This window comes from Lissotriton vulgaris, chromosome 1_1, assembly GCF_964263255.1.
Source record: "Lissotriton vulgaris chromosome 1_1, aLisVul1.2, whole genome shotgun sequence".
NCBI classification, from domain to species: Eukaryota; Metazoa; Chordata; class Amphibia; order Caudata; family Salamandridae; genus Lissotriton; species Lissotriton vulgaris.
Window position 1 is genome coordinate 232,984,908 of NC_141685.1, and position 23,935 is coordinate 233,008,842.

The 23,935-nt window shown below is 40.2% G+C and overlaps 26 non-coding genes across 26 annotated transcripts; all 26 read right to left on the reverse strand.

Moving 5' to 3' along the window:
• Positions 1 to 249: 249 nt before the first annotated feature.
• TRNAK-CUU (transfer RNA lysine (anticodon CUU)) lies at positions 250 to 322 on the reverse strand. Its single transcript has one exon. It is a non-coding gene; the product is annotated as a tRNA-Lys (tRNA).
• A 574-nt stretch (positions 323 to 896) lies between these two features.
• Positions 897 to 969, reverse strand: TRNAA-AGC (transfer RNA alanine (anticodon AGC)). Its single transcript has one exon. It is a non-coding gene; the product is annotated as a tRNA-Ala (tRNA).
• A 330-nt stretch (positions 970 to 1,299) lies between these two features.
• On the reverse strand, positions 1,300 to 1,372 carry TRNAK-CUU (transfer RNA lysine (anticodon CUU)). Its single transcript has one exon. It is a non-coding gene; the product is annotated as a tRNA-Lys (tRNA).
• Positions 1,373 to 2,361: 989 nt separating this feature from the next.
• Positions 2,362 to 2,434, reverse strand: TRNAK-CUU (transfer RNA lysine (anticodon CUU)). Its single transcript has one exon. It is a non-coding gene; the product is annotated as a tRNA-Lys (tRNA).
• Positions 2,435 to 3,008: 574 nt separating this feature from the next.
• On the reverse strand, positions 3,009 to 3,081 carry TRNAA-AGC (transfer RNA alanine (anticodon AGC)). Its single transcript has one exon. It is a non-coding gene; the product is annotated as a tRNA-Ala (tRNA).
• A 342-nt stretch (positions 3,082 to 3,423) lies between these two features.
• TRNAK-CUU (transfer RNA lysine (anticodon CUU)) lies at positions 3,424 to 3,496 on the reverse strand. The gene has a single exon. It is a non-coding gene; the product is annotated as a tRNA-Lys (tRNA).
• Positions 3,497 to 5,535: 2,039 nt separating this feature from the next.
• Positions 5,536 to 5,608, reverse strand: TRNAK-CUU (transfer RNA lysine (anticodon CUU)). The gene has a single exon. It is a non-coding gene; the product is annotated as a tRNA-Lys (tRNA).
• A 574-nt stretch (positions 5,609 to 6,182) lies between these two features.
• TRNAA-AGC (transfer RNA alanine (anticodon AGC)) lies at positions 6,183 to 6,255 on the reverse strand. The gene has a single exon. It is a non-coding gene; the product is annotated as a tRNA-Ala (tRNA).
• Positions 6,256 to 6,597: 342 nt separating this feature from the next.
• TRNAK-CUU (transfer RNA lysine (anticodon CUU)) lies at positions 6,598 to 6,670 on the reverse strand. The gene has a single exon. It is a non-coding gene; the product is annotated as a tRNA-Lys (tRNA).
• A 574-nt stretch (positions 6,671 to 7,244) lies between these two features.
• TRNAA-AGC (transfer RNA alanine (anticodon AGC)) lies at positions 7,245 to 7,317 on the reverse strand. Its single transcript has one exon. It is a non-coding gene; the product is annotated as a tRNA-Ala (tRNA).
• Positions 7,318 to 7,647: 330 nt separating this feature from the next.
• TRNAK-CUU (transfer RNA lysine (anticodon CUU)) lies at positions 7,648 to 7,720 on the reverse strand. Its single transcript has one exon. It is a non-coding gene; the product is annotated as a tRNA-Lys (tRNA).
• Positions 7,721 to 8,294: 574 nt separating this feature from the next.
• TRNAA-AGC (transfer RNA alanine (anticodon AGC)) lies at positions 8,295 to 8,367 on the reverse strand. The gene has a single exon. It is a non-coding gene; the product is annotated as a tRNA-Ala (tRNA).
• A 1,392-nt stretch (positions 8,368 to 9,759) lies between these two features.
• Positions 9,760 to 9,832, reverse strand: TRNAK-CUU (transfer RNA lysine (anticodon CUU)). The gene has a single exon. It is a non-coding gene; the product is annotated as a tRNA-Lys (tRNA).
• Positions 9,833 to 10,406: 574 nt separating this feature from the next.
• Positions 10,407 to 10,479, reverse strand: TRNAA-AGC (transfer RNA alanine (anticodon AGC)). The gene has a single exon. It is a non-coding gene; the product is annotated as a tRNA-Ala (tRNA).
• Positions 10,480 to 10,821: 342 nt separating this feature from the next.
• Positions 10,822 to 10,894, reverse strand: TRNAK-CUU (transfer RNA lysine (anticodon CUU)). The gene has a single exon. It is a non-coding gene; the product is annotated as a tRNA-Lys (tRNA).
• Positions 10,895 to 11,467: 573 nt separating this feature from the next.
• TRNAA-AGC (transfer RNA alanine (anticodon AGC)) lies at positions 11,468 to 11,540 on the reverse strand. The gene has a single exon. It is a non-coding gene; the product is annotated as a tRNA-Ala (tRNA).
• A 975-nt stretch (positions 11,541 to 12,515) lies between these two features.
• Positions 12,516 to 12,588, reverse strand: TRNAA-AGC (transfer RNA alanine (anticodon AGC)). Its single transcript has one exon. It is a non-coding gene; the product is annotated as a tRNA-Ala (tRNA).
• A 989-nt stretch (positions 12,589 to 13,577) lies between these two features.
• TRNAA-AGC (transfer RNA alanine (anticodon AGC)) lies at positions 13,578 to 13,650 on the reverse strand. Its single transcript has one exon. It is a non-coding gene; the product is annotated as a tRNA-Ala (tRNA).
• Positions 13,651 to 13,992: 342 nt separating this feature from the next.
• On the reverse strand, positions 13,993 to 14,065 carry TRNAK-CUU (transfer RNA lysine (anticodon CUU)). Its single transcript has one exon. It is a non-coding gene; the product is annotated as a tRNA-Lys (tRNA).
• Positions 14,066 to 14,819: 754 nt separating this feature from the next.
• TRNAK-CUU (transfer RNA lysine (anticodon CUU)) lies at positions 14,820 to 14,892 on the reverse strand. Its single transcript has one exon. It is a non-coding gene; the product is annotated as a tRNA-Lys (tRNA).
• A 3,672-nt stretch (positions 14,893 to 18,564) lies between these two features.
• TRNAA-AGC (transfer RNA alanine (anticodon AGC)) lies at positions 18,565 to 18,637 on the reverse strand. The gene has a single exon. It is a non-coding gene; the product is annotated as a tRNA-Ala (tRNA).
• Positions 18,638 to 20,663: 2,026 nt separating this feature from the next.
• Positions 20,664 to 20,736, reverse strand: TRNAA-AGC (transfer RNA alanine (anticodon AGC)). The gene has a single exon. It is a non-coding gene; the product is annotated as a tRNA-Ala (tRNA).
• A 330-nt stretch (positions 20,737 to 21,066) lies between these two features.
• Positions 21,067 to 21,139, reverse strand: TRNAK-CUU (transfer RNA lysine (anticodon CUU)). Its single transcript has one exon. It is a non-coding gene; the product is annotated as a tRNA-Lys (tRNA).
• A 989-nt stretch (positions 21,140 to 22,128) lies between these two features.
• On the reverse strand, positions 22,129 to 22,201 carry TRNAK-CUU (transfer RNA lysine (anticodon CUU)). Its single transcript has one exon. It is a non-coding gene; the product is annotated as a tRNA-Lys (tRNA).
• Positions 22,202 to 22,776: 575 nt separating this feature from the next.
• On the reverse strand, positions 22,777 to 22,849 carry TRNAA-AGC (transfer RNA alanine (anticodon AGC)). Its single transcript has one exon. It is a non-coding gene; the product is annotated as a tRNA-Ala (tRNA).
• Positions 22,850 to 23,838: 989 nt separating this feature from the next.
• Positions 23,839 to 23,911, reverse strand: TRNAA-AGC (transfer RNA alanine (anticodon AGC)). Its single transcript has one exon. It is a non-coding gene; the product is annotated as a tRNA-Ala (tRNA).
• Between the last annotated feature and the right edge of the window lie 24 nt (positions 23,912 to 23,935).

The following is a 23,935-nucleotide window of genomic DNA, read 5'->3' on the forward strand; positions in this document are numbered from 1 at the left end:
TCCTAACTTATGCCTTACCTCCACTTATGGGATGTTTTACAGTTCAGGTTGGTCTGTTTACTACTCGAATATGAGTGATATTGCGGAGTGTTCATCTAGACTCATACCCTACCTAATCTTGAAGTTAAATTTCCCACCAATGAGAAACCAAGGGAGATACCATTTTTGATAGTTATTGCATGTCTAATGCAAGAATATTCACCAGATTATGAGAGTCAATGCAATAATCCAGCAAAAATTACTCATTTTCGCCCAACGTGGGGCTCGAACCCACGACCCTGAGATTAAGAGTCTCATGCTCTACCGACTGAGCTAGCCGGGCTCCCACTTCAAGATGTTATGCAGACTAATCATTTTTTATGAAGGAAATCCATTCCTGGACAATTTTTGGGAGTTATTGCATGTCTAATGCAAGATTAATCTCCATATTATGAGAGTCAATGAAATATTCAGGCAAAATTTTTTCTTTTTCGCCCAACGTGGGGCTCGAACTCACGACCCTGAGCTTAAGAGTCTCATGCTCTACCGACTGAGCTTGCCGGGGTCCCTCCTTAAGACAGTATGCAGACCAATCACTTTTTGTGAAGAAAATGAAATCCTGGATATTCCTCTACTCTTGTTTTGCAAGGAAAGCCAGATTTATACATCCTTTAGGGGACAGAGTGTCAAATGAAATAAGAGAAAATGAAAATGGAAGTTGTGAGAACTTCATGTTAAGATTGCATAAGAATTCAAATTCCTCTCACGTGCTAAAGAATACCTGAACCCTTTTGATTAAACCACTTTAGTTGTTATAATGAGACCATATTTGAAAGCCATCTGTGATTTTTCTGTTCTTACTCTGCAATGACCTTGGCAATGACAAGTTAAAAATAAAATGTATGCAAATTTTAAAATGGAGAATGCGGGCATCGATCCCGCTACCTCTCGCATGCTAAGCGAGCGCTCTACCATTTGAGCTAATTCCCCTGTGTGTTTAATCTGCATAACATGAAAAAAGTAACCTCACTGCCTTCCACACTTTATTTGAAGTCCAATTACCCATAATAGTGTTCAGTTCACTCCTAACTTATGCCTTACCTCCACTTATGGGATGTTTTACAGTTCAGGTTGGCCTGTTTACTACTCGAATATGAGTGATATTGTGGTGTGTTCATCTAGACTCATACCCTACCTAATCTTGAAGTTAAATTTCCCACCAATGAGAAACCAAGGGAGATACCATTTTTGATAGTTATTGCATGTCTAATGCAAGAATAATCACCAGATTATGAGAGTCCAGCAAAAATTACTCATTTTCGCCCAACGTGGGGCTCGAACCCACGACCCTGAGATTAAGAGTCTCATGCTCTACCGACTGAGCTAGCCGGGCTCCCACTTCAAGATGGTATGCAGACTAATCATTTTTTATGAAGGAAATCCATTCCTGGACAATTTTTGGGAGTTATTGCATGTCTAATGCAAGATTAATCTCCATATTATGAGAGTCAATGAAATATTCATGCAAAGTTTTTTCTTTTTCACCCAACGTGGGGCTTGAACTCACGACCCTGAGCTTAAGAGTCTCATGCTCTACTGACTGAGCTTGCCGGGGTCCCTCCTTAAGACAGTATGCAGACCAATCACTTTTTGTGAAGAAAATGAAATCCTGGATATTCCTCTACTCTTGTTTTGCAAGGAAAGCCAGATTTATACATCCTTTAGGAGACAGAGTGTCAAATAAAATAAGAGAAAATGAAAATGGAAGTTGTGAGAACTTCATGTTAAGATTGCATAAGAATTCAAATTCCTCTCACGTGCTAAAGAATACCTGAACCCTTTTGATTAAACCACTTTAGTTGTTATAATGAGACCATATTTGAAAGCCATCTGTGATTTTTCTGTTCTTACTCTGCAATGACCTTGGCAATGACAAGTTAAAAATAAAATGTATGCAAATTTTAAAATGGAGAATGCGGGCACCAATCCCGCTACTTCTCGCATGCTAAGCGAGCGCTCTACCATTTGAGCTAATTCCCCTGTGTGTTTAATCTGCATAACATGAAAAAAGTAACCTTACTGCCTTCCACACTTTATTTGAAGTCCAATTGCCCATAACAGTGTTAAGTTGACTCCTAACTTATGCCTTACCTCCACTTATGGGATGTTTTACAGTTCAGGTTGGCCTGTTTACTACTCGAATATGAGTGATATTGCGGTGTGTTCATCTAGACTCATACCCTAGCTAATCTTGAAGTTAAATTTCCCACCAATGAGAAACCAAGGGAGATACCATTTTTGATAGTTATTGCATGTCTAATGCAAGAATATTCTCCAGATTATGAGAGTCAATGCAATAATCCAGCAAAAATTACTCATTTTCGCCCAACGTGGGGCTCGAACCCACGACCCTGAGATTAAGAGTCTCATGCTCTACCGACTGAGCTAGCCGGGCTCCCACTTCACGATGGTATGCAGACTAATCATTTTTTATGAAGGAAATCCATTCCTGGACAATTTTTGGGAGTTATTGCATGTCTAATGCAAGATTAATCTCCATATTATGAGAGTCAATGCAATATTCAGGCAAAAATTACTCGTTTTCGCCCAACGTGGGGCTCGAACCCACGACCCTGAGATTAAGAGTCTCATGCTCTACATACTGAGCTAGCCGGGATCTCTCCTTAAGACAGTATGCAGACCAGTCCCTTTTTGTGAAGAAAATCAAATCCTGGATATTCCTCTACTCTTGTTTTGCAAGGAAAGCCAGATTTATACATCCTTCAGAGGACAGAGTGTCAAAAAAAATAAGAGAAAATGAAAATGGAAGTTGTGAGAACTTCATTTTGAGATTGCATAAGAATTCAAATTCCTCTCACATGCTAAAGAATACCTGAACCCTTTTGATTAAACCACTTTAGTTGTTATAATGAGACCATATTTGAAAGCCATCTGTGATTTTTCTGTTCTTACTCTGCAATGACCTTGGCAATGACAAGTTAAAAATAAAATGTATGCAAATTTTATAATGGAGAATGCGGGCATCGATCCCGCTACCTCTCGCATGCTAAGCGAGCGCTCTACCATTTGAGCTAATTCCCCTGTGTGTTTAATCTGCATAACATGAAAAAAGTAACCTTACTGCCTTCCACACTTTATGTGAAGTCCATTTGCCCATAAGAGTGTTAAGTTCACTCCTAACTTATGCCTTACCTCCACTTATGGGATGTTTTACAGTTCAGGTTGGTCTGTTTACTACTCGAATATGAGTGATATTGCGGAGTGTTCATCTAGACTCATACCCTACCTAATCTTGAAGTTAAATTTCCCACCAATGAGAAACCAAGGGAGATACCATTTTTGATAGTTATTGCATGTCTAATGCAAGAATATTCACCAGATTATGAGATCCAATGCAATAATCCAGCAAAAATTACTCATTTTCGCCCAACGTGGGGCTCGAACCCACGACCCTGAGATTAAGAGTCTCATGCTCTACCGACTGAGCTAGCCGGGCTCCCACTTCAAGATGTTATGCAGACTAATCATTTTTTATGAAGGAAATCCATTCCTGGACAATTTTTGGGAGTTATTGCATGTCTAATGCAAGATTAATCTCCATATTATGAGAGTCAATGAAATATTCAGGCAAAATTTTTTCTTTTTCGCCCAACGTGGGGCTCGAACTCACGACCCTGAGCTTAAGAGTCTCATGCTCTACCGACTGAGCTTGCCGGGGTCCCTCCTTAAGACAGTATGCAGACCAATCACTTTTTGTGAAGAAAATGAAATCCTGGATATTCCTCTACTCTTGTTTTGCAAGGAAAGCCAGATTTATACATCCTTTAGGGGACAGAGTGTCAAATGAAATAAGAGAAAATGAAAATGGAAGTTGTGAGAACTTCATGTTAAGATTGCATAAGAATTCAAATTCCTCTCACGTGCTAAAGAATACCTGAACCCTTTTGATTAAACCACTTTAGTTGTTATAATGAGACCATATTTGAAAGCCATCTGTGATTTTTCTGTTCTTACTCTGCAATGACCTTGGCAATGACAAGTTAAAAATAAAATGTATGCAAATTTTAAAAAGGAGAATGTGGGCATCGATCCCGCTACCTCTCGCATGCTAAGCGAGCGCTCTACCATTTGAGCTAATTCCCCTGTGTGTTTAATCTGCATAAGATGAAAAAAGTAACCTCACTGCCTTCCACACTTTATTTGAAGTCCAATTACCCATAATAGTGTTCAGTTCACTCCTAACTTATGCCTTACCTCCACTTATGGGATGTTTTACAGTTCAGGTTGGCCTGTTTACTACTCGAATATGAGTGATATTGTGGTGTGTTCATCTAGACTCATACCCTACCTAATCTTGAAGTTAAATTTCCCACCAATGAGAAACCAAGGGAGATACCATTTTTGATAGTTATTGCATGTCTAATGCAAGAATAATCACCAGATTATGAGAGTCCAGCAAAAATTACTCATTTTCGCCCAACGTGGGGCTCGAACCCACGACCCTGAGATTAAGAGTCTCATGCTCTACCGACTGAGCTAGCCAGGCTCCCACTTCAAGATGGTATGCAGACTAATCATTTTTTATGAAGGAAATCCATTCCTGGACAATTTTTGGGAGTTATTGCATGTCTAATGCAAGATTAATCTCCATATTATGAGAGTCAATGAAATATTCATGCAAAGTTTTTTCTTTTTCACCCAACGTGGGGCTCGAACTCACGACCCTGAGCTTAAGAGTCTCATGCTCTACTGACTGAGCTTGCCGGGGTCCCTCCTTAAGACAGTATGCAGACCAATCACTTTTTGTGAAGAAAATGAAATCCTGGATATTCCTCTACTCTTGTTTTGCAAGGAAAGCCAGATTTATACATCCTTTAGGAGACAGAGTGTCAAATAAAATAAGAGAAAATGAAAATGGAAGTTGTGAGAACTTCATGTTAAGATTGCATAAGAATTCAAATTCCTCTCACGTGCTAAAGAATACCTGAACCCTTTTGATTAAACCACTTTAGTTGTTATAATGAGACCATATTTGAAAGCCATCTGTGATTTTTCTGTTCTTACTCTGCAATGACCTTGGCAATGACAAGTTAAAAATAAAATGTATGCAAATTTTAAAATGGAGAATGCGGGCACCAATCCCGCTACTTCTCTCATGCTAAGCGAGCGCTCTACCATTTGAGCTAATTCCCCTGTGTGTTTAATCTGCATAACATGAAAAAAGTAACCTTACTGCCTTCCACACTTTATTTGAAGTCCAATTGCCCATAACAGTGTTAAGTTGACTCCTAACTTATGCCTTACCTCCACTTATGGGATGTTTTACAGTTCAGGTTGGCCTGTTTACTACTCGAATATGAGTGATATTGCGGTGTGTTCATCTAGACTCATACCCTAGCTAATCTTGAAGTTAAATTTCCCACCAATGAGAAACCAAGGGAGATACCATTTTTGATAGTTATTGCATGTCTAATGCAAGAATATTCTCCAGATTATGAGAGTCAATGCAATAATCCAGCAAAAATTACTCATTTTCGCCCAACGTGGGGCTCGAACCCACGACCCTGAGATTAAGAGTCTCATGCTCTACCGACTGAGCTAGCCGGGCTCCCACTTCACGATGGTATGCAGACTAATCATTTTTTATGAAGGAAATCCATTCCTGGACAATTTTTGGGAGTTATTGCATGTCTAATGCAAGATTAATCTCCATATTATGAGAGTCAATGCAATATTCAGGCAAAAATTACTCGTTTTCGCCCAACGTGGGGCTCGAACCCACGACCCTGAGATTAAGAGTCTCATGCTCTACCTACTGAGCTAGCCGGGATCTCTCCTTAAGACAGTATGCAGACCAGTCCCTTTTTGTGAAGAAAATCAAATCCTGGATATTCCTCTACTCTTGTTTTGCAAGGAAAGCCAGATTTATACATCCTTCAGAGGACAGAGTGTCAAAAAAAATAAGAGAAAATGAAAATGGAAGTTGTGAGAACTTCATTTTGAGATTGCATAAGAATTCAAATTCCTCTCACATGCTAAAGAATACCTGAACCCTTTTGATTAAACCACTTTAGTTGTTATAATGAGACCATATTTGAAAGCCATCTGTGATTTTTCTGTTCTTACTCTGCAATGACCTTGGCAATGACAAGTTAAAAATAAAATGTATGCAAATTTTATAATGGAGAATGCGGGCATCGATCCCGCTACCTCTCGCATGCTAAGCGAGCGCTCTACCATTTGAGCTAATTCCCCTGTGTGTTTAATCTGCATAACATGAAAAAAGTAACCTTACTGCCTTCCACACTTTATGTGAAGTCCATTTGCCCATAAGAGTGTTAAGTTCACTCCTAACTTATGCCTTACCTCCACTTATGGGATGTTTTACAGTTCAGGTTGGTCTGTTTACTACTCGAATATGAGTGATATTGCGGAGTGTTCATCTAGACTCATACCCTACCTAATCTTGAAGTTAAATTTCCCACCAATGAGAAACCAAGGGAGATACCATTTTTGATAGTTATTGCATGTCTAATGCAAGAATATTCTCCAGATTATGAGAGTCAATGCAATAATCCAGCAAAAATTACTCATTTTCGCCCAACGTGGGGCTCGAACCCACGACCCTGAGATTAAGAGTCTCATGCTCTACCGACTGAGCTAGCCGGGCTCCCACTTCACGATGGTATGCAGACTAATCATTTTTTATGAAGGAAATCCATTCCTGGACAATTTTTGGGAGTTATTGCATGTCTAATGCAAGATTAATCTCCATATTATGAGAGTCAATGCAATATTCAGGCAAAAATTACTCGTTTTCGCCCAACGTGGGGCTCGAACCCACGACCCTGAGATTAAGAGTCTCATGCTCTACCTACTGAGCTAGCCGGGATCTCTCCTTAAGACAGTATGCAGACCAGTCCCTTTTTGTGAAGAAAATCAAATCCTGGATATTCCTCTACTCTTGTTTTGCAAGGAAAGCCAGATTTATACATCCTTCAGAGGACAGAGTGTCAAAAAAAATAAGAGAAAATGAAAGCGGAAGTTGTGAGAACTTCATTTTGAGATTGCATAAGAATTCAAATTCCTCTCACATGCTAAAGAATACCTGAACCCTTTTGATTAAACCACTTTAGTTGTTATAATGAGACCATATTTGAAAGCCATCTGTGATTTTTCTGTTCTTACTCTGCAATGACCTTGGCAATGACAAGTTAAAAATAAAATGTATGCAAATTTTATAATGGAGAATGCGGGCATCGATCCCGCTACCTCTCGCATGCTAAGCGAGCGCTCTACCATTTGAGCTAATTCCCCTGTGTGTTTAATCTGCATAACATGAAAAAAGTAACCTTACTGCCTTCCACACTTTATTTGAAGTCCAATTGCCCATAACAGTGTTAAGTTCACTCCTAACTTATGCCTTACCTCCACTTATGGGATGTTTTACAGTTCAGGTTGGCCTGTTTACTACTCGAATATGAGTGATATTGCGGTGTGTTCATCTAGACTCATACCCTAGCTAATCTTGAAATTAAACTTCCCACCAATGAGAAACCAAGGGAGATACCATTTTTGATAGTTATTGCATGTCTAATGCAAGAATAATCACCAGATTATGAGAGTCCAGCAAAAATTACTCATTTTCGCCCAACGTGGGGCTCGAACCCACGACCCTGAGATTAAGAGTCTCATGCTCTACCGACTGAGCTAGCCGGGCTCCCACTTCAAGATGTTATGCAGACTAATCATTTTTTATGAAGGAAATCCATTCCTGGACAATTTTTGGGAGTTATTGCATGTCTAATGCAAGATTAATCTCCATATTATGAGAGTCAATGAAATATTCAGGCAAAATTTTTTCTTTTTCGCCCAACGTGGGGCTCGAACTCACGACCCTGAGCTTAAGAGTCTCATGCTCTACCGACTGAGCTTGCCGGGGTCCCTCCTTAAGACAGTATGCAGACCAATCACTTTTTGTGAAGAAAATGAAATCCTGGATATTCCTCTACTCTTGTTTTGCAAGGAAAGCCAGATTTATACATCCTTTAGGGGACAGAGTGTCAAATGAAATAAGAGAAAATGAAAATGGAAGTTGTGAGAACTTCATGTTAAGATTGCATAAGAATTCAAATTCCTCTCACGTGCTAAAGAATACCTGAACCCTTTTGATTAAACCACTTTAGTTGTTATAATGAGACCATATTTGAAAGCCATCTGTGATTTTTCTGTTCTTACTCTGCAATGGCCTTGGCAATGACAAGTTAAAAATAAAATGTATGCAAATTTTAAAATGGAGAATGCGGGCATCGATCCCGCTACCTCTCGCATGCTAAGCGAGCGCTCTACCATTTGAGCTAATTCCCCTGTGTGTTTAATCTGCATAACATGAAAAAAGTAACCTCACTGCCTTCCACACTTTATTTGAAGTCCAATTACCCATAACAGTGTTCAGTTCACTCCTAACTTATGCCTTACCTCCACTTATGGGATGTTTTACAGTTCAGGTTGGCCTGTTTACTACTCGAATATGAGTGATATTGTGGTGTGTTCATCTAGACTCATACCCTACCTAATCTTGAAGTTAAATTTCCCACCAATGAGAAACCAAGGGAGATACCATTTTTGATAGTTATTGCATGTCTAATGCAAGAATAATCACCAGATTATGAGAGTCCAGCAAAAATTACTCATTTTCGCCCAACGTGGGGCTCGAACCCACGACCCTGAGATTAAGAGTCTCATGCTCTACCGACTGAGCTAGCCAGGCTCCCACTTCAAGATGGTATGCAGACTAATCATTTTTTATGAAGGAAATCCATTCCTGGACAATTTTTGGGAGTTATTGCATGTCTAATGCAAGATTAATCTCCATATTATGAGAGTCAATGAAATATTCATGCAAAGTTTTTTCTTTTTCACCCAACGTGGGGCTCGAACTCACGACCCTGAGCTTAAGAGTCTCATGCTCTACTGACTGAGCTTGCCGGGGTCCCTCCTTAAGACAGTATGCAGACCAATCACTTTTTGTGAAGAAAATGAAATCCTGGATATTCCTCTACTCTTGTTTTGCAAGGAAAGCCAGATTTATACATCCTTTAGGAGACAGAGTGTCAAATAAAATAAGAGAAAATGAAAATGGAAGTTGTGAGAACTTCATGTTAAGATTGCATAAGAATTCAAATTCCTCTCACGTGCTAAAGAATACCTGAACCCTTTTGATTAAACCACTTTAGTTGTTATAATGAGACCATATTTGAAAGCCATCTGTGATTTTTCTGTTCTTACTCTGCAATGACCTTGGCAATGACAAGTTAAAAATAAAATGTATGCAAATTTTAAAATGGAGAATGCGGGCACCAATCCCGCTACTTCTCTCATGCTAAGCGAGCGCTCTACCATTTGAGCTAATTCCCCTGTGTGTTTAATCTGCATAACATGAAAAAAGTAACCTTACTGCCTTCCACACTTTATTTGAAGTCCAATTGCCCATAACAGTGTTAAGTTGACTCCTAACTTATGCCTTACCTCCACTTATGGGATGTTTTACAGTTCAGGTTGGCCTGTTTACTACTCGAATATGAGTGATATTGCGGTGTGTTCATCTAGACTCATACCCTAGCTAATCTTGAAGTTAAATTTCCCACCAATGAGAAACCAAGGGAGATACCATTTTTGATAGTTATTGCATGTCTAATGCAAGAATATTCTCCAGATTATGAGAGTCAATGCAATAATCCAGCAAAAATTACTCATTTTCGCCCAACGTGGGGCTCGAACCCACGACCCTGAGATTAAGAGTCTCATGCTCTACCGACTGAGCTAGCCGGGCTCCCACTTCACGATGGTATGCAGACTAATCATTTTTTATGAAGGAAATCCATTCCTGGACAATTTTTGGGAGTTATTGCATGTCTAATGCAAGATTAATCTCCATATTATGAGAGTCAATGCAATATTCAGGCAAAAATTACTCGTTTTCGCCCAACGTGGGGCTCGAACCCACGACCCTGAGATTAAGAGTCTCATGCTCTACCTACTGAGCTAGCCGGGATCTCTCCTTAAGACAGTATGCAGACCAGTCCCTTTTTGTGAAGAAAATCAAATCCTGGATATTCCTCTACTCTTGTTTAGCAAGGAAAGCCAGATTTATACATCCTTCAGAGGACAGAGTGTCAAAAAAAATAAGAGAAAATGAAAATGGAAGTTGTGAGAACTTCATTTTGAGATTGCATAAGAATTCAAATTCCTCTCACATGCTAAAGAATACCTGAACCCTTTTGATTAAACCACTTTAGTTGTTATAATGAGACCATATTTGAAAGCCATCTGTGATTTTTCTGTTCTTACTCTGCAATGACCTTGGCAATGACAAGTTAAAAATAAAATGTATGCAAATTTTATAATGGAGAATGCGGGCATCGATCCCGCTACCTCTCGCATGCTAAGCGAGCGCTCTACCATTTGAGCTAATTCCCCTGTGTGTTTAATCTGCATAACATGAAAAAAGTAACCTTACTGCCTTCCACACTTTATGTGAAGTCCATTTGCCCATAAGAGTGTTAAGTTCACTCCTAACTTATGCCTTACCTCCACTTATGGGATGTTTTACAGTTCAGGTTGGTCTGTTTACTACTCGAATATGAGTGATATTGCGGAGTGTTCATCTAGACTCATACCCTACCTAATCTTGAAGTTAAATTTCCCACCAATGAGAAACCAAGGGAGATACCATTTTTGATAGTCATTGCATATCTAATGCAAGAATATTCACCAGATTATGAGAGTCAATGCAATAATCCAGCAAAAATTACTCATTTTCGCCCAACGTGGGGCTCGAACCCACGACCCTGAGATTAAGAGTCTCATGCTCTACCGACTGAGCTAGCCGGGCTCCCACTTCAAGATGGTATGCAGACTAATCATTTTTTATGAAGGAAATCCATTCCTGGACAATTTTGGGAGTTATTGCATGTCTAATGCAAGATTAATCTCCATATTATGAGAGTCAATGAAATATTCAGGCAAAATGTTTTCTTTTTCGCCCAACGTGGGGCTCGAACTCACGACCCTGAGCTTAAGAGTCTCATGCTCTACCGACTGAGCTTGCCGGGGTCCCTCCTTAAGACAGTATGCAGACCAATCACTTTTTGTGAAGAAAATGAAATCCTGGATATTCCTCTACTCTTGTTTTGCAAGGAAAGCCAGATTTATACATCCTTTAGGGGACAGAGTGTCAAATAAAATAAGAGAAAATGAAAATGGAAGTTGTGAGAACTTCATGTTAAGATTGCATAAGAATTCAAATTCCTCTCACGTGCTAAAGAATACCTGAACCCTTTTGATTAAACCACTTTAGTTGTTATAATGAGACCATATTTGAAAGCCATCTGTGATTTTTCTGTTCTTACTCTGCAATGACCTTGGCAATGACAAGTTAAAAATAAAATGTATGCAAATTTTAAAATGGAGAATGCGGGCATCGATCCCGCTACCTCTCGCATGCTAAGCGAGCGCTCTACCATTTGAGCTAATTCCCCTGTGTGTTTAATCTGCATAACATGAAAAAAGTAACCTCACTGCCTTCCACACTTTATTTGAAGTCCAATTACCCATAATAGTGTTCAGTTCACTCCTAACTTATGCCTTACCTCCACTTATGGGATGTTTTACAGTTCAGGTTGGCCTGTTTACTACTCGAATATGAGTGATATTGTGGTGTGTTCATCTAGACTCATACCCTACCTAATCTTGAAGTTAAATTTCCCACCAATGAGAAACCAAGGGAGATACCATTTTTGATAGTTATTGCATGTCTAATGCAAGAATAATCACCAGATTATGAGAGTCCAGCAAAATTACTCATTTTCGCCCAACGTGGGGCTCGAACCCACAACCCTGAGATTAAGAGTCTCATGCTCTACCGACTGAGCTAGCCGGGCTCCCACTTCAAGATGGTATGCAGACTAATCATTTTTTATGAAGGAAATCCATTCCTGGACAATTTTTGGGAGTTATTGCATGTCTAATGCAAGATTAATCTCCATATTATGAGAGTCAATGCAATATTCAGGCAAAAATTACTCGTTTTCGCCCAACGTGGGGCTCGAACCCACGACCCTGAGATTAAGAGTCTCATGCTCTACCTACTGAGCTAGCCGGGTTCTCTCCTTAAAGCAGTATGCAGACCAATCCCTTTTTGTGAAGAAAATCAAATCCTGGATATTCCTCTACTCTTGTTTTGCAAGGAAAGCCAGATTTATACATCCTTCAGAGGAAAGAGTGTCAAAAAAATAAGAGAAAATGAAAATGGAAGTTGTGAGAACTTCATTTTGAGATTGCATAAGAATTCAAATTCCTCTCACATGCTAAAGAATACCTGAACCCTTTTGATTAAACCACTTTAGTTGTTATAATGAGACCATATTTGAAAGCCATCTGTGATTTTTCTGTTCTTACTCTGCAATGACCTTGGCAATGACAAGTTAAAAATAAAATGTATGCAACTTTTATAATGGAGAATGCGGGCATCGATCCCGCTACCTCTCGCATGCTAAGCGAGCGCTCTACCATTTGAGCTAATTCCCCTGTGTGTTTAATCTGCATAACATGAAAAAAGTAACCTTACTGCCTTCCACACTTTATGTGAAGTCCATTTGCCCATAAGAGTGTTAAGTTCACTCCTAACTTATGCCTTACCTCCACTTATGGGATGTTTTACAGTTCAGGTTGGCCTGTTTACTACTCGAATATGAGTGATATTGCGGAGTGTTCATCTAGACTCATACCCTACCTAATCTTGAAGTTAAATTTCCCACCAATGAGAAACCAAGGGAGATACCATTTTTGATAGTTATTGCATGTCTAATGCAAGAATATTCACCAGATTATGAGAGTCAATGCAATAATCCAGCAAAAATTACTCATTTTCGCCCAACGTGGGGCTCGAACCCACGAGCCTGAGATTAAGAGTCTCATGCTCTACCGACTGAGCTAGCCGGGCTCCCACTTCAAGATGGTATGCAGACTAATCATTTTTTATGAAGGAAATCCATTCCTGGACAATTTTTGGGAGTTATTGCATGTCTAATGCAAGATTAATCTCCATATTATGAGAGTCAAAGCAATATTAAGGCAAAAATTACTCTTTTTCACCCAATGTGGGGCTCGAACCCACGACCCTGAGATTAAGAGTGTCATGCTCTACCGACTTAGCTAGCCGGGGTCACTTCTTAAGACAGTATGCAGACCAATCACTTTTTGTGAAGAAAATCAAATCCTGGATATTCCTCTACTCTTGTTTTGCAAGGAAAGCCAGATTTATACATCCTTCAGAGGACAGAGTGTCAAAAAAAATAAGAGAAAATGAAAATGGAAGTTGTGAGAACTTCATTTTGAGATTGCATAAGAATTCAAATTCCTCTCACATGCTAAAGAATACCTGAACCCTTTTGATTAAACCACTTTAGTTGTTATAATGAGACCATATTTGAAAGCCATCTGTGATTTTTCTGTTCTTACTCTGCAATGACCTTGGCAATGACAAGTTAAAAATAAAATGTATGCAAATTTTATAATGGAGAATGCGGGCATCGATCCCGCTACCTCTCGCATGCTAAGCGAGCGCTCTACCATTTGAGCTAATTCCCCTGTGTGTTTAATCTGCATAACATGAAAAAAGTAACCTTACTGCCTTCCAAACTTTATGTGAAGTCCATTTGCCCATAAGAGTGTTAAGTTCACTCCTAACTTATGCCTTACCTCCACTTATGGGATGTTTTACAGTTCAGGTTGGCCTGTTTACTACTCGAATATGAGTGATATTGCGGAGTGTTCATCTAGACTCATACCCTACCTAATCTTGAAGTTAAATTTCCCACCAATGAGAAACCAAGGGAGATACCATTTTTGATAGTTATTGCATGTCTAATGCAAGAATATTCACCAGATTATGAGAGTCAATGCAATAATCCAGCAAAAATTACTCATTTTCGCCCAACGTGGGGCTCGAACCCACGACCCTGAGATTAAGAGTCTCATGCTCTACCGACTGAGCTAGCCGGGCTCCCTCCTTAAGACAGTATGCAGACCAATCCCTTTTTGTGAAGAAAATCAAATCCTGGATATTCCTCTACTCTTGTTTTGCAAGGAAAGCCAGATTTATACATCCTTCAGAGGACAGAGTGTCAAAAACAATAAGAGAAAATGAAAATGGAAGTTGTGAGAACTTCATTTTGAGATTGCATAAGAATTCAAATTCCTCTCACATGCTAAAGAATACCTGAACCCTTTTGATTAAACCACTTTAGTTGTTATAATGAGACCATATTTGAAAGCCATCTGTGATTTTTCTGTTCTTACTCTGCAATGACCTTGGCAATGACAAGTTAAAAATAAAATGTATGCAAATTTTATAATGTAGAATGCGGGCATCGATCCCGCTACCCTCGCATGCTAAGCGAGCGCTCTACCATTTGAGCTAATTCCCCTGTGTGTTTAATCTGCATAACATGAAAAAAGTAACCTCACTGCCTTCCACACTTTATTTGATGTCCAATTGCCCATAACAGTGTTCAGTTCACTCCTAACTTATGCCTTACCTCCACTTATGGGATGTTTTACAGTTCAGGTTGGCCTGTTTACTACTCGAATATGAGTGATATTGTGGTGTGTTCATCTAGACTCATACCCTACCTAATCTTGAAGTTAAAATTCCCACCAATGAGAAACCAAGGGAGATACCATTTTTGATAGTTATTGCATGTCTAATGCAAGAATAATCACTAGATTATGAGAGTCCAGCAAAAATTACTCATTTTCGCCCAACGTGGGGCTCGAACCCACGACCCTGAGATTAAGAGTCTCATGCTCTACCGACTGAGCTAGCCGGGCTCCCACTTCAAGATGGTATGCAGACTAATCATTTTTTATGAAGGAAATCCATTCCTGGACAATTTTTGGGAGTTATTGCATGTCTAATGCAAGATTAATCTCCATATTATGAGAGTCAATGAAATATTCAGGCAAAATTTTTTCTTTTTCGCCCAACGTGAGGCTCGAACTCACGACCCTGAGCTTAAGAGTCTCATGCTCTACTGACTGAGCTTGCCGGGGTCCCTCCTTAAGACAGTATGCAGACCAATCACTTTTTGTGAAGAAAATGAAATCCTGGATATTCCTCTACTCTTGTTTTGCAAGGAAAGCCAGATTTATACATCCTTTAGGGGACAGAGTGTCAAATAAAATAAGAGAAAATGAAAATGGAAGTTGTGAGAACTTCATGTTAAGATTGCATAAGAATTCAAATTCCTCTCACGTGCTAAAGAATACCTGAACCCTTTTGATTAAACCACTTTAGTTGTTATAATGAGACCATATTTGAAAGCCATCTGTGATTTTTCTGTTCTTACTCTGCAATGACCTTGGCAATGACAAGTAAAAAATAAAATGTATGCAAATTTTAAAATGGAGAATGCGGGCACCGATCCCGCTACCTCTCGCATGCTAAGCGAGCGCTCTACCATTTGAGCTAATTCCCCTGTGCGTTTAATCTGCATAACATGAAAAAAGTAACCTCACTGCCTTCCACACTTTATTTGAAGTCCAATTACCCATAACAGTGTTCAGTTCACTCCTAACTTATGCCTTACCTCCAGTTATGGGATGTTTTACAGTTCAGGTTGGCCTGTTTACTACTCGAATATGAGTGATATTGTGGTGTGTTCATCTAGACTCATACCCTACCTAATCTTGAAGTTAAATTTCCCACCAATGAGAAACCAAGGGAGATACCATTTTTGATACTTATTGCAAGTCTAATCACCAGATTATGAGAGTCAATGCAATTATCCTGCAAAAATTACTCATTTTCACCCAACGTGGGGCTCGAACCCACAACCCTGAGATTAAGAGTCTCATGCTCTACCGACTGAGATAGCCGGGCTCCCACTTCAAGATGGTATGCAGACTAATCATTTTTATGAAGGAAATCCATTCCTGGACAATATTTGGGAGTTATTGCATGTCTAATGCAAGATTAATCTCCATATTATGAGAGTCAATGCAATATTAGGCAAAAATTTCTCGTTTTCGCCCAACGTGGGGCTCGAACCCACGACCCTGAGATTAAGAGTCTCATGCTCTACCTACTGAGCTAGCCGGGTTCTCTCCTTAAAGCAGTCTGCAGACCAATCCCTTTTTGTGAAGAAAATCAAATCCTGGGTATTCCTCTACTCTTGTTTTGCAAGGAAAGCCAAATTTATACATCCTTCAGAGGACAGAGTGTCAAAAAAAATAAGAGAAAATGAAAATGGAAGTTGTGAGAACTTCATTTTGAGATTGCATAAGATTTCAAATTCCTCTCACATGCTAAAGAATACCTGAACCCTATTGATTAAACCACTTTAGTTGTTATAATGAGACCATATTTGAAAGCCATCTGTGATTTTTCTGTTCTTACTCTGCAATGACCTTGGCAATGACAAGTTAAAAATAAAATGTATGCAAATTTTATAATGGAGAATGCGGGCATCGATCCCGCTACCTCTCGCATGCTATGCGAGCACTCTACCATTTGAGCTAATTCCCCTGTGTGTCTAATCTGCATAACATGAAAAAAGTAACCTTACTGCCTTCCACACTTTATGTGAAGTCCATTTGCCCATAAGAGTGTTAAGTTCACTCCTAATTTATGCCTTACCTCCACTTATGGGATGTTTTACAGTTCAGGTTGGCCTGTTTACTACTCGAATATGAGTGATATTGCGGAGTGTTCATCTAGACTCATACCCTACCTAATCTTGAAGTTAAATTTCCCACCAATGAGAAACCAAGGGAGATACCATTTTTGATAGTTATTGCATGTCTAATGCAAGAATATTCACCAGATTATGAGAGTCAATGCAATAATCCAGCAAAAATTACTCATTTTCGCCCAACGTGGGCCTCGAACCCACGACCCTGAGATTAAGAGTCTCATGCTCTACCGACTGAGCTAGCCGGGCTCCCTCCTTAAGACAGTATGCAGACCAATCCCTTTTTGTGAAGAAAATCAAATCCTGGATATTCCTCTACTCTTGTTTTGCAAGGAAAGCCAGATTTATACATCCTTCAGAGGACAGAGTGTCAAAAGAAAATAAGAGAAAATGAAAATGGAAGTTGTGAGAACTTCATTTTGAGATTGCATAAGAATTTTCTATTTCTATTTCTGGATTTGATGAAGCGCAACAGCTACCCCGGCAAAGGGGTGTCCCGGCGCTAAGAACAGGCACGCAGACTGAGGATAGAGGGGGATGGGGGGAAGGGGAATCTAGGGAGCGGGGAAGAGGTGAGTCTTAATTGCTTTGCGGAAGGCTGGGAGGGAATCAATGGAACGAATGCTGAGGGGGAGATCGTTCCACAGTTTGGGGCCGAGGACGCTAAAGGAACGGCCTCCAGTTCAGCAGAGTCGCGTCCTAGGGATTGTCAGGAGGAGTTGGTTGGAAGAACGCAAAGCACGGCCAGGAACGTAAGGTTGGGCAAGGCTACGAAGCAGAGGGGGGTTACCTTGTTTAACGATCTTAAAGATCGTGACTAAGGCCTTGAATTTAATTCGGAGTTCCACGGGCAGCCAGTGGAGCTTACGGATGGTAGCTCTGGCTGAACATCTGCGTGGGAGGCCGACCAGCATTCTGGCTGCCGCATTTTGGATACGTTGGAACCTGGTTATTTCCGCTTTGTTGGCTCCCAAAAGGAGGACGTTAGCGTAGTCCAGGCGCGATAGGATGGTGGCCTGGACGATTAACTGGCGAGCCTTAGAGTCGAAGAGCCCAAGTATAGGCCTGAGGTTCCTTAGAAGGCCTATGCAGGTGGCTGCCACCTTTTTAGTGTGGGACTGGAAGCTAAGGTTGGCATCCACCCAGACTCCCAGATTTTTGACACAATTTTTGGGGAGTGGAGTGGCGCCTAGGGATGACGGCCACCAGTGCTCGTTCCAAAGGCTGGTGTTGCGGCCTAGGAGGAGCACCTCGGTTTTTCCGGCGTTGAGTTGGAGGTAGCTGTCCGTCATCCAGCGGGCCACAGCAGTCATACCCTCTTTAAACTTAGATGCCACGGGGGACGGGCTTTCCGAGAGGGTGACGACCAGCTGGGTGACGTCGGCGTACGAGACCAGCGTGAGCCCCCACTCTCTAGCCACGTCCGTAAGTGGCTGGACGTATAGATTAAAGAGGGAGGGGCTCAACGCTGAACCCTGGGGGACACCTTGAGCTATGGGGTGGGGTTTAGAAAGAAATGGAGGGGCCGACACCTTGAAGGATCTATCCTTGAGAAAGGATTGGAACCATGCAAGTGCGTGGCCAGTCACACCCGCCATCTCCAGACGTTTCAGAAGGATGTCATGGGATACCGTGTCAAAAAAATTCAAATTCCTCTCACATTCTAAAGAATACCTGAACCCTTTTGATTAAACCACTTTAGTTGTTATAATGAGACCATATTTGAAAGCCATCTGTGATTTTTCTGTTCTTACTCTGCAATGACCTTGGCAATGACAAGTTAAAAATAAAATGTATGCAAATTTTATAATGGAGAATGCGGGCATCGATCCCGCTACCTCTCGCATGCTAAGCGAGCGCTCTACCATTTGAGCTAATTCCCCTGTGTGTTTAATCTGCATAACATGAAAAAAGTAACCTCACTGCCTTCCACACTTTATTTGAAGTCCAATTGCCCATAACAGTGTTCAGTTCACTCCTAACTTATGCCTTACCTCCAATTATGGGATGTTTTACAGTTCAGGTTGGCCTGTTTACTACTCGAATATAAGTGATATTGTGGTGTGTTCATCTAGACTCATACCCTACCTAATCTTGAAGTTAAATTTCCCACCAATGAGAAACCAAGGGAGGTACCATTTTTGATAGTTATTGCATGTCTAATGCAAGAATAATCACCAGATTATGAGAGTCCAGCAAAAATTACTCATTTTCGCCCAACGTGGGGCTCAAACCCACGACCCTGAGATTAAGAGTCTCATGCTCTACCGACTGAGCTAGCCGGACTCCCACTTCAAGATGGTATGAAGACTAATCATTTTTTATGAAGGAAATCCATTCCTGGAAAATTTTTGGGAGTTATTGCATGTCTAATGCAAGATTAATCTCCATATTATGAGAGTCAATGCAATATTCAGGCAAAAATTACTCTTTTTCACCCAACGTGGGGCTCGAACCCACGACCCTGCGATTAAGAGTCTCATGCTCTACCGACTTAGCTAGCCGGGGTCCCTCCTTAAGACAGTATGCAGACCAATCACTTTTTGTGAAGAAAATCAAATCCTGGATATTCCTCTACTCTTGTTTTGAAAGGAAAGCCAGATTTATACATCCTTCAGGGGACAGAGTGTCAAATAAAATAAGAGAAAATGAAAATGGAAGTTGTGAGAACTTCATGGTGAGATTGCATAAGAATTCAAATTCCTCTCACGTGCTAAAGAATACCTGAACCCTTTTGATTAAACCACTTTAGTTGTTATAATGAGACCATATTTGAAAGCCATCTGTGATTTTTCTGTTCTTACTCTGCAATGACCTTGGCAATGACAAGTTAAAAATAAAATGTATGCAAATTTTATAATGGAGAATGCGGGCATCGATCCCGCTACCTCTCGCATGCTAAGCGAGCGCTCTACCATTTGAGCTAATTCCCTGTGCGTTTAATCTGCATAACATGAAAAAAGTAACCTCACTGCCTTCCACACTTTATTTGAAGTCCAATTACCCATAACAGTGTTCAGTTCACTCCTAATTTATGCCTTACCTCCACTTATGGGATGTTTTACAGTTCAGGTTGGCCTGTTTACTACTCGAATATGAGTGATATTGTGGTGTGTTCATCTAGACTCATACCCTACCTAATCTTGAAGTTAAATTTCCCACCAATGAGAAACCAAGGGAGATACTATTTTTGATAGTTATTGCATGTCTAATGCAAGAATAATCACCAGATTATGAGAGTCCAGCAAAAATTACTCATTTTTGCCCAACGTGGGGCTCGAACCCACAACCCTGAGATTAAGAGTCTCATGCTCTACCGACTGAGCTAGCCGGGCTCCCACTTCAAGATGGTATGCAGACTAATCATTTTTTATGAAGGAAATCCATTCCTGGACAATTTTGGGGAGTTATTGCATGTCTAATGCAAGATTAATCTCCATATTATGAGAGTCAATGCAATATTCAGGCAAAAATTACTCGTTTTTGCCCAACGTGGGGCTCGAACCCACGACCCTGAGATTAAGAGTCTCATGCTCTACCTACTGAGCTAGCCGGGTTCTCTCCTTAAAACAGTATGCAGACCAATCCCTTTTTGTGAAGAAAATCAAATCCTGGATATTCCTCTACTCTTGTTTTGCAAGGAAAGCCAGATTTATACATCCTTTAGGGGACAGAGTGTCAAATAAAATAAGAGAAAATGAAAATGGAAGTTGTGAGAACTTCATGTTAAGATTGCATAAGAATTCAAATTCCTCTCACGTGCTAAAGAATACCTGAACCCTTTTGATTAAACCACTTTAGTTGTTATAATGAGACCATATTTGAAAGCCATCTGTGATTTTTCTGTTCTTACTCTGCAATGACCTTGGCAATGACAAGTTAAAAATAAAATGTATGCAAATTTTAAAATGGAGAATGCGGGCATCGATCCCGCTACCTCTCGCATGCTAAGCGAGCGCTCTACCATTTGAGCTAATTCCCCTGTGTGTTTAATCTGCATAACATGAAAAAAGTAACCTCACTGCCTTCCACACTTTATTTGAAGTCCAATTACCCATAATAGTGTTCAGTTCACTCCTAACTTATGCCTTACCTCCACTTATGGGATGTTTTACAGTTCAGGTTGGCCTGTTTACTACTCGAATATGAGTGATATTGTGGTGTGTTCATCTAGACTCATACCCTACCTAATCTTGAAGTTAAATTTCCCACCAATGAGAAACCAAGGGAGATACCATTTTTGATAGTTATTGCATGTCTAATGCAAGAATAATCACCAGATTATGAGAGTCCAGCAAAAATTACTCATTTTCGCCCAACGTGGGGCTCGAACCCACGACCCTGAGATTAAGAGTCTCATGCTCTACCGACTGAGCTAGCCGGGCTCCCACTTCAAGATGGTATGCAGACTAATCATTTTTTATGAAGGAAATCCATTCCTGGACAATTTTTGGGAGTTATTGCATGTCTAATGCAAGATTAATCTCCATATTATGAGAGTCAATGAAATATTCATGCAAAATTTTTTCTTTTTCGCCCAACGTGGGGCTCGAACTCACGACCCTGAGCTTAAGAGTCTCATGCTCTACTGACTGAGCTTGCCGGGGTCCCTCCTTAAGACAGTATGCAGACCAATCACTTTTTGTGAAGAAAATGAAATCCTGGATATTCCTCTACTCTTGTTTTGCAAGGAAAGCCAGATTTATACATCCTTTAGGAGACAGAGTGTCAAATAAAATAAGAGAAAATGAAAATGGAAGTTGTGAGAACTTCATGTTAAGATTGCATAAGAATTCAAATTCCTCTCACGTGCTAAAGAATACCTGAACCCTTTTGATTAAACCACTTTAGTTGTTATAATGAGACCATATTTGAAAGCCATCTGTGATTTTTCTGTTCTTACTCTGCAATGACCTTGGCAATGACAAGTTAAAAATAAAATGTATGCAAATTTTAAAATGGAGAATGCGGGCACCAATCCCGCTACCTCTCGCATGCTAAGCGAGCGCTCTACCATTTGAGCTAATTCCCCTGTGTGTTTAATCTGCATAACATGAAAAAAGTAACCTTACTGCCTTCCACACTTTATTTGAAGTCCAATTGCCCATAACAGTGTTAAGTTGACTCCTAACTTATGCCTTACCTCCACTTATGGGATGTTTTACAGTTCAGGTTGGCCTGTTTACTACTCGAATATGAGTGATATTGCGGTGTGTTCATCTAGTCTCATACCCTAGCTAATCTTGAAGTTAAATTTCCCACCAATGAGAAACCAAGGGAGATACCATTTTTGATAGTTATTGCATGTCTAATGCAAGAATATTCTCCAGATTATGAGAGTCAATGCAATAATCCAGCAAAAATTACTCATTTTCGCCCAACGTGGGGCTCGAACCCACGACCCTGAGATTAAGAGTCTCATGCTCTACCGACTGAGCTAGCTGGGCTCCCACTTCACGATGGTATGCAGACTAATCATTTTTTATGAAGGAAATCCATTCCTGGACAATTTTTGGGAGTTATTGCATGTCTAATGCAAGATTAATCTCCATATTATGAGAGTCAATGCAATATTCAGGCAAAAAATTACTCGTTTTCGCCCAACGTGGGGCTCGAACCCACGACCCTGAGATTAAGAGTCTCATGCTCTACCTACTGAGCTAGCCGGGATCTCTCCTTAAGACAGTATGCAGACCAGTCCCTTTTTGTGAAGAAAATCAAATCCTGGATATTCCTCTACTCTTGTTTTGCAAGGAAAGCCAGATTTATACATCCTTCAGAGGACAGAGTGTCAAAAAAAATAAGAGAAAATGAAAATGGAAGTTGTGAGAACTTCATTTTGAGATTGCATAAGAATTCAAATTCCTCTCACATGCTAAAGAATACCTGAACCCTTTTGATTAAACCACTTTAGTTGTTATAATGAGACCATATTTGAAAGCCATCTGTGATTTTTCTGTTCTTACTCTGCAATGACCTTGGCAATGACAAGTTAAAAATAAAATGTATGCAAATTTTATAATGGAGAATGCGGGCATCGATCCCGCTACCTCTCGCATGCTAAGCGAGCGCTCTACCATTTGAGCTAATTCCCCTGTGTGTTTAATCTGCATAACATGAAAAAAGTAACCTTACTGCCTTCCACACTTTATGTGAAGTCCATTTGCCCATAAGAGTGTTAAGTTCACTCCTAACTTATGCCTTACCTCCACTTATGGGATGTTTTACAGTTCAGGTTGGTCTGTTTACTACTCGAATATGAGTGATATTGCGGAGTGTTCATCTAGACTCATACCCTACCTAATCTTGAAGTTAAATTTCCCACCAATGAGAAACCAAGGGAGATACCATTTTTGATAGTTATTGCATATCTAATGCAAGAATATTCACCAGATTATGAGAGTCAATGCAATAATCCAGCAAAAATTACTCATTTTCGCCCAACGTGGGGCTCAAACCCACGACCCTGAGATTAAGAGTCTCATGCTCTACCGACTGAGCTAGCCGGGCTCCCACTTCAAGATGGTATGCAGACTAATCATTTTTTATGAAGGAAATCCATTCCTGGACAATTTTTGGGAGTTATTGCATGTCTAATGCAAGATTAATCTCCATATTATGAGAGTCAATGAAATATTCAGGCAAAATGTTTTCTTTTTCGCCCAACGTGGGGCTCGAACTCACGACCCTGAGCTTAAGAGTCTCATGCTCTACCGACTGAGCTTGCCGGGGTCCCTCCTTAAGACAGTATGCAGACCAATCACTTTTTGTGAAGAAAATGAAATCCTGGATATTCCTCTACTCTTGTTTGGCAAGGAAAGCCAGATTTATACATCCTTTAGGGGACAGAGTGTCAAATAAAATAAGAGAAAATGAAAATGGAAGTTGTGAGAACTTCATGTTAAGATTGCATAAGAATTCAAATTCCTCTCACGTGCTAAAGAATACCTGAACCCTTTTGATTAAACCACTTTAGTTGTTATAATGAGACCATATTTGAAAGCCATCTGTGATTTTTCTGTTCTTACTCTGCAATGACCTTGGCAATGACAAGTTAAAAATAAAATGTATGCAAATTTTAAAATGGAGAATGCGGGCATCGATCCCGCTACCTCTCGCATGCTAAGCGAGCGCTCTACCATTTGAGCTAATTCCCCTGTGCGTTTAATCTGCATAACATG